The sequence below is a fragment of the Pangasianodon hypophthalmus genome, chromosome 9 (genome assembly GCF_027358585.1).
Source record: "Pangasianodon hypophthalmus isolate fPanHyp1 chromosome 9, fPanHyp1.pri, whole genome shotgun sequence".
NCBI classification, from domain to species: Eukaryota; Metazoa; Chordata; class Actinopteri; order Siluriformes; family Pangasiidae; genus Pangasianodon; species Pangasianodon hypophthalmus.
This window is the reverse complement of record NC_069718.1, coordinates 21,335,122-21,345,077: the sequence shown is the minus strand read 5'-3', so window position 1 is coordinate 21,345,077 and position 9,956 is coordinate 21,335,122. Positions and strand designations below refer to the sequence as shown.

Below are 9,956 nucleotides of genomic sequence, written 5' to 3'. Positions count from 1 at the left end.
GTCACAACTTGATGCCGTCTAGCTCAACAGGGTAGTAACCTTGGTCCAACCAAAGAGGTCTTCACATATTTCTATGGGTTGATTTTCTGTCAAACAGCACATGGAGACACGCAGTGGCTCTACACCGCTTATATCCATGGTTGCATCTACCAGTACTTTGCTTTGTGTATTCTTTTGATTGTATCATTTCTGATTTCACCCTCACAATATGCTATAAGCTCATTTTGAACTTTGTGGAACAAATATCTTACATTTTCAGGAGCTGTCAATGAAGAGCCAATTGCTCTCATTAACACGATTATATGTTCTTGCACATGCATCTCGCCTACATCAGATGTGAGCCTGTAATATGTGCATTGCGTATCTTTCAACAAGAAGTTAAATTCTGGTAGGTTTCTGCATTGTAGCCAACATTGTGCCACCATGTTGTCAGGACATCATTGCTTCCTGACTGAATTCGACAACTGGTTACATGAGAAAAAAACAAAACTTTCTGAAACTACGGCGATCCGGATTTCAGTATCCTCCATAGCTATTTATGGCTATATATCTTAGACAGCTGTTCACCCAGCTGATGATGGATGGGAGAGCAAAATAAACAGAAAAAAAGTATTTGTAGAAAGCAAAATTAAGAAATAGCACTGTAAGGGTTCTCTAGGAATAAAATATAATAGGACTTGCTGTTATAGGAAAATAATCAACAGTGTTATTTTTACAGTAACAGAATGTTCCAAAGCCTCTTCTACCACAGCATCATCTCACCGCTACCTTTTTTAAAAAAAAATTTATTTGGTCGAAATGCAAATCAGGTCATGGTGTAATAGTGCTAATGAATATGGAAGACAGTTTTACACTGCTTTATGGAGAAATGCATTTAAATATGTAAACTGTGTTCCTTCAGTAAAGGCATTGTACATCAACATGTGTGTGTAGATGTAGACTACATTTGATCATTAACGCAAACTGTGTTCACTTCACTAGTTTAAAAAATGTATCACGTGTCTTTGGCATAAAAGAACCAACAGATATTTTCATGTAATATTAATGAAATAACCAAAAAGCAAGGAATACTGAATGAGCAACTGTGAACAGATACTGTATATAGAAAAGTTGTTTTGATTACATTTCCATGTTATCAGTATTAATAACTGCTTACTAACATATGAATTGAATGATACTGTGGAATTACTCTAAGTCCAAAACACACACTAGCACACTAAGTAGTTTGTGCCACAGAAGGAGTGCTGATTAACTTACTCTTTAGTATGGTAATACAATTTTTGTAGTATGGTAGTACAATTTTTACAATTTTGGACCTATCACTGTAAAAAAAAAATACTTTAAATGTACAGTATTAATTTTAGAGCAAAATACTGTTTTAATATTTAATGAGATTGTGCTGTAAACAGTTAGGCAGTTGGAGAAGTGCATTGGTTTACAGGAAAATATTAGGAAATGCAATGCATAGTGGGATATGTAACGTTTTTTGGCAATGGTGAGAATGGTAAAAATTCTGCTTGTGTCATCCTTGAGTTTCACTTTATATGCTTGTAAAAATTTGAATCAGTGTGAGCTAGTTGAGCTCGCTGTGGTGACTCAGTGATTAAGGCTTTGAATTACAGATCAGAAGGTTGTGTGTTAAATCTCAGCACAACCGAATTGCCATGGTTGTGTCCTCGAGCAAGACCCATAACATTCTGCTCAGCTGTATTCTGCCTCAGGCAAGTACAGGATTATGTTTTATTTAATACTGTATAACATTGTAAGTGGTAAAATTACTGAACATAGGATTGCACACTTGAGTGTTACTGACCTGAGAAGTTTTTATTACCTGAATTAAGGTAATTTAGGCCTTTTAACATAGACTTTTCAGTGTGCCACATTTTGGACAGAACTGTCCCACATTAGGAAATGCAGATTGTCTGAGACAACTTGGAACTAAGAATACTGATATGTCCATTTCTTCATTTGATCAGGACACATCCTGAGGATTTCAGAGTGGTACTGAATGTGGATTTAATGTACTGGCTTCATATAGCAATATATTCCAAAGGTCTGAAATGCAAAAAATGTCCCACATTAGGCTAATTCTCCTTATATTTACATATACTTGCAAAATGGAATATACACTAATATACTGTGAATAATAACAGGAATGCACGTGTAGCCATTTGCCTGCTAGTGTACAGATGGACAAGCACGTGGGATCCCCTCACGCGCCCTTCTGTACAGCATGACTGCAGCGGCTACATTTAAGGGGCGGGGCGAGAGGTCAAAGACACGCCCTCCTTCAGTGGTGCGGGTAGTTAGCCCCGCCCCTATTGCTCTTCAAGAAGCACAACGGAGTGAAGGCAGTGCAACAAGCAGCAGCGAGTCAGCTACCCGTCGTTCATAATTTATATGGGGTTAAGTGTTTTATTTCTGCAGTGTTCACTGACTGTCTGGATAAATAAACTCTACAGAAACTTCCTCTCATTTCTAACCGGAGTGAAGAGCACATGAGCTGGTGTGAAAAGATGGGCTCTTAAAGGTGGGTGAGCCGCTGGCTTATCATTATTATTATTATCATTAATATTATTATTATTATTACTGACTATAATGATATACTGGTCTATTATGCCGGGTTTTTTTAAACTGTCAGCCCTCATGGAAAGTTTTCATGTTGTCCATAATTTAGTCTGCTCTCCTGTAGTGTCATGTCCGCACATATTTCTTTTCCCTCACTAAACTATCTGGAAGAGGTAGTCTCATGTCGGTAGTCTTTGCTTGTCTAAGCGTTTTATTAGGGCTGGTGGCTACGTGGCGTGTGAAGTGGATGGATAACACGAATAATGAATGACAGGATAGTGTAGTATGTCAAAACAGCACACCACTGTATTGTTATGGGAGTTTGGAGTGTTAAAATACCACACTTTATTGTTTTAACACGACTCTAGTGTTGTTCTACGTCCAAAACTACACTTACTTACAATCCCACAATACTACTCACTTACTTACAATAACACAATACTACACACTTACTTACAATAACACAATACTACTCACTTACTTACAATAACACAATACTACTCACTTACTTACAATAACACAATACTACTCACTTACTTACAATCCCACAATACTACTCACTTACTTACAATAACACAATACTACTCACTTACTTACAATACCACAATACTACTCACTTACTTACAATAACACAATACTACTCACTTACTTACAATACCACAATACTACTCACTTACTTACAATACCACAATACTACACACTTACTTACAATAACACAATACTACTCACTTACTTACAATAACACAATACTACTCACTTACTTACAATACCACAATACTACTCACTTACTTACAATCCCACAATACTACTCACTTACTTACAATACCACAATACTACTCACTTACTTACAATAACACAATACTGCTCACTTACTTACAATAACACAATACTGGTCACTTACTTACAATCCCACAATACTACTCACTTACTTACAATCCCACAATACTACTCACTTACTTACAATAACACAATACTACTCACTTACTTACAATACCACAATACTACTCACTTACTTACAATAACACAATACTACTCACTTACTTACAATACCACAATACTACTCACTTACTTACAATCCCACAATACTACTCACTTACTTACAATACCACAATACTACTCACTTACTTACAATAACACAATACTGCTCACTTACTTACAATAACACAATACTGGTCACTTACTTACAATCCCACAATACTACTCACTTACTTACAATACCACAAAACTACTCACTTACTTACAATAACACAATACTGCTCACTTACTTACAATCCCACAATACTACTCACTTACTTACAATCCCACAATACTACTCACTTACTTACAATAACACAATACTACTCACTTACTTACAATACCACAATACTACTCACTTACTTACAATAACACAATACTGCTCACTTACTTACAATACCACAATACTACTCACTTACTTACAATAACACAATACTACTCACTTACTTACAATACCACAATACTACTCACTTACTTACAATACCACAATACTACACACTTACTTACAATAACACAATACTACTCACTTACTTACAATACCACAATACTACTCACTTACTTACAATACCACAATACTACTCACTTACTTACAATACCACAATACTACTCACTTACTTACAGTAACACAATACTACACACTTACTTACAATACCACAATACTACTCACTTACTTACAATACCACAATACTACTCACTTACTTACAATACAACAATACTACTCACTTACTTACAATACCACAATACTACTCACTTACTTACAATAACACAATACTGCTCACTTACTTACAATACCACAATACTACTCACTTACTTACAATAACACAATACTGCTCACTTACTTACAATAACACAATACTACTCACTTACTTACAATGCTACTCACTTACGTACAATACCACAATACTACTCACTTACTTACAATACCACAGTACTACTCACTTACTTACAATACCACAAAACTACTCACTTACTTACAATAACACAATACTACTCACTTACTTACAATAACACAATACTACTCACTTACTTACAATAACACAATACTACACACTTACTTACAATAACACAATACTACTCACTTACTTACAATACCACAATACTACTCACTTGCTTACAATACCACAATACTACTCACTTACTTACAATAACACAATACTACTCACTTGCTTACAATAACACAATACTGCTCACTTACTTACAATACCACAATACTACTCACTTACAATACAACAATACTACTCACTTACTTACAATACTACTCACTTACTTACAATACCACAATACTACACACTTACTTACAATAACACAATTACTACTCACTTACTTACAATACCACAATACTACTCACTTACTTACAATACAACAAAACTACTCACTTACTTACAATACCACAATACTACTCACTTACTTACAATACCACAAAACTACTCACTTACTTACAATACCACAATACTACTCACTTACTTACAATCCCACAATACTACTCACTTACTTACAATCCCACAATACTACTCACTTACTTACAATAACACAATACTACTCACTTACTTACAATAACACAATACTACTCACTTACTTACAATACCACAATACTACTCACTTGCTTACAATAACACAATACTACTCACTTACTTACAATACCACAATACTACTCACTTACTTACAATACCACAATACTACTCACTTACTTACAATACCACAATACTACTCACTTACTTACAATACAACAATACTACTCACTTACTTACAATAACACAATACTACTCACTTACTTACAATAACACAATACTACTCACTTACTTACAATACCACAAAACTACTCACTTACTTACAATACCACAATACTACTCACTTACTTACAATAACACAATACTACTCACTTACTTACAATCCCACAATACTACTCACTTACTTACAATAACACAATACTACTCACTTACTTACAATAACACAATACTGCTCACTTACTTACAATACCACAATACTACTCACTTACTTACAATAACACAATACTACTCACTTACTTACAATCCCACAATACTACTCACTTACTTACAATCCCACAATACTACTCACTTACTTACAATAACACAATACTACTCACTTACTTACAATAACACAATACTGCTCACTTACTTACAATACCACAATACTACTCACTTACAATACCACAATACTACTCACTTACTTACAATAACACAATACTACTCACTTACTTACAATACCACAATACTACTCACTTACGTACAATACCACAATACTACACACTTACTTACAATACCACAATACTACTCACTTGCTTACAATAACACAATACTGCTCACTTACTTACAATACCACAATACTACACACTTACTTACAATAACACAATACTACTCACTTACTTACAATACCACAATACTACTCACTTACTTACAATCCCACAATACTACTCACTTACTTACAATACAACAATACTACTCACTTACAATACCACAATACTACTCACTTACGTACAATACCACAATACTACTCACTTACTTACAATACAGCAATACTACACACTTACTTCCAATGCAACAATACTACTCACTTACTTACAATACCACAATACTACTCACTTACAATACCACAATACTACTCACTTACGTACAATACCACAATACTACTCACTTACTTACAATACAACAATACTACTCACTTACTTACAATACCACAATACTACTCACTTACTTACAATACCACAATACTACTCACTTAATTACAATAACACAATACTACACACTTACTTACAATAACACAATACTACTCACTTAATTACAATAACACAATACTACACACTTACTTACAATCCCACAATACTACTCACTTACATACAATACAACAATACTAGTCACTTACTTACAATACAACAATACTACTCACTTACTTACAATACCACAATACTACTCACTTACTTACAATACAACAATACTACTCACTTGCTTACAATACCACAATACTACTCACTTGCTTACAATACCACAATACTACTCACTTACTTACAATACCACAATACTACTCACTTACTTACAATACAACAATACTACTCACTTACTTACAATAACACAATACTACTCACTTACTTACAATACCACAATACTACTCACTTACTTACAATACAACAATACTACTCACTTACTTACAATAACACAATACTACTCACTTACTTACAATACCACAATACTACTCACTTACTTACAATACCACAATACTACTCACTTACTTACAATACCACAATACTGCTCACTTACTTACAATACCACAATACTACTCACTTACTTACAATACCACAATACTACTCACTTACTTACAATACCACAATACTGCTCACTTACATACAATACAACAATACTACTCACTTGCTTACAATACCACAATACTACTCACTTACTTACAATAACACAATACTACACACTTACTTACAATACCACAATACTGCTCACTTACATACAATACAACAATACTACTCACTTGCTTACAATAACACAATACTGCTCACTTACCTACAATACCACAATACTACTCACTTACTTACAATACCACAATACTACTCACTTACTTACAATAACACAATACTGCTCACTTACTTACAATACCACAATACTACTCACTTACTTACAATACCACAATACTACTCACTTACTTACAATACCACAATACTGCTCACTTACATACAATACAACAATACTACTCACTTGCTTACAATAACACAATACTGCTCACTTACTTACAATACCACAATACTACTCACTTACTTACAATACCACAATACTACTCACTTACTTACAATACCACAATACTGCTCACTTACTTACAATACCACAATACTACTCACTTACTTACAATACCACAATACTACTCACTTGCTTACAATAACACAATACTGCTCACTTACTTACAATACCACAACACTACTCACTTACTTACAATACCACAGCACTACTCACTTACGTACAATACCACAATACTACTCACTTACAATACTACAATACTACTCACGTACAATACCACAATACTACTCGCTTACAATACTACAATACTACACACTTACTTACAATACCACAATACTACAATACTACTCACTCACTTACAATAACACAATACCACTCACATACAATACTACAATACTACTCACGTACAATCCCACAATACTAATCGCTTACAATACTACAATACTACACACTTACTTACAATACTACAATACTACACACTTACTTAGAATACTACAATACCACAATACTACTCACATACAATACTACTCACATACTTACAATACTACAATACTACTCACTTACTTACAATACTACAATACCACAATACTACTCACTTACTTACAATAACACAATACTACTCACATACTTACAATACTACAATACTACTCACTTACTTACAATCCCACAATACTACTCACTTACTTACAATATCACAATACTACACACTTACTTACAATACCACAATACTGCTCACTTACTTACAATATCACAATACTACACACTTACTTACAATACTACAATACTACACACTTACTTACAATACTGCTTATTATACTACAATTATACTTACAGTAAAAATAATTTACTGTAAATTTTACAGTACTTTACTGGCAGCAGGGTTCCCTGTAAAGTACTGTAAAATTTACACTAAACAACTGCAAAACATATTTACAGTAAAGTATTGTAATAGATTATAGGGTATAAAATAACACATAATCAAGTGCAGTTGCTCATTTGGCTGAGGCAGGATGCAACTGAGCTGAAGGTTAATGGTCTTGCTCAAGGACCCATCATGGCAGTTTGGCAGTGCTAGGATTTGAACTCATGACCTCTGATCTGTTACGCCAAGCCTTAACCACTGAGCACCAGAACAAACCAAGACTAGCAGCAGAAGAAGAAAAAGAAGAAGCAGCAACAGCAGCAGCAGCCTTTATTTGTTACATATTCATTACAGTATAGTGAAATACTTTTCTTCGCATATCCCAGCTTGTTCCCATGATATGAGTTACAGGTCAGAAGGTAGTGTGTTAAAATACCAGCATCGCCAAACTGCCACGACTGGATCCAAGAGCAATCCAATCTTCAGCTCAGCTATTTCATGCATTAAATGCATCAGTCATTTGTGGCATTATGTGTTATGTTTACTGTAAATTTTACAGTACTTGACTGGCAACCGTGAACAGTACACAGTACAAAATGATAAGCATCCTACAATGTAGGTCCCCCCTGTTGTAAACAATATGGGAAGTATTGTTTTACTTCTTAATAGCAATTGGCCTAATAATTTCGATTAAACATATAATATGGCTTCAAATATTACACTCATTCTTGATTTTTGATCTGTTTAGTGTGTAATTACCTGAATTGTATTGTGTAAAGTGTATTGTAATTGCATAATTGGTCCAATGAATCACCAGCAAACCTTTGAATCCCAGTACAGAACTGTCACGTTCATCTCACAGGTCACCATTAGGACCCAAACATTTGTAGAGAAAGCACAGTATTACTAACCATTACCAAATCATGAAGAATGATAGAAAGCAGTAATGGTTGCCATGTTTTTTCAGCACAGATCCTTTTTTTGCGCTACGTCAAAAAATATCCTGCTGTTTTTACACACTAGGTTATGCAGTAGCTACAGGATGTACTCTCCTACCGCACTCCTGATTTACTTCTTAATTGTATTAGGAATTGGTGTAATGATTTCTAAGATTGTAAGATTATACACACACACACACACACATTTATATATATATATATATATATATATATATATATATACACACATTTATATATATATATATATATATATATATATATATATATATATATATATATATATATATATATAAATGCATTACATCTACAATGATTATGTGTGTAATGATTCAGTTGGTGTATCTCAATGGCTTGATTAACTCACTGATTAAGTCCAATAAATCACCATCATACCAGCGTTTATTACTTCCAACAGACTCCTTTAGCAAGTCAAGTGGAGTTTATTGTCATTTCAACCATCTACAGCCAGTTAGTACATAGTGAAACGAAACAACGTTTCTCCAGGACCAAGATGCTACATAAGGCAAACACAGAGCAACACAGAACTACAAGGGACTACATAAATTTATAAATAAAGTAAATTGTAAAGACAGCACAAGACAGTACAGTGACTACTGGGATAGACAATGGACACAGTAAGTCCCAGTGCAGCACTGACCAGTACACAGCACACATTTGACTCCCATTCAGAAAAAAACCTTCAAGTTTATCTACAATCAGTCACAGGTCACCATTCTCTCTCACTTTTTTCAGCAGGGACACAGTGAAATAGCGGGATAAGTCAAAATAGTCATGCTGTTT

The 9,956-nt window shown here is 34.2% G+C and overlaps 1 protein-coding gene across 2 annotated transcripts in view; it reads left to right on the top strand.

Moving 5' to 3' along the window:
* The first annotated feature begins 2,332 nt into the window (after window positions 1–2,332).
* LOC113530155 (GRAM domain-containing protein 2A) overlaps window positions 2,333–9,956 on the top strand; it is a 32,172-nt gene continuing 24,548 nt past the window's right edge. For both annotated transcript variants that reach the window (XM_026919956.3, XM_053237115.1), the window contains exon 1: window positions 2,333–2,530. The gene's annotated coding sequence lies outside the window, so the exon portion shown is untranslated. The remainder of the gene's footprint in view (window positions 2,531–9,956) is intronic.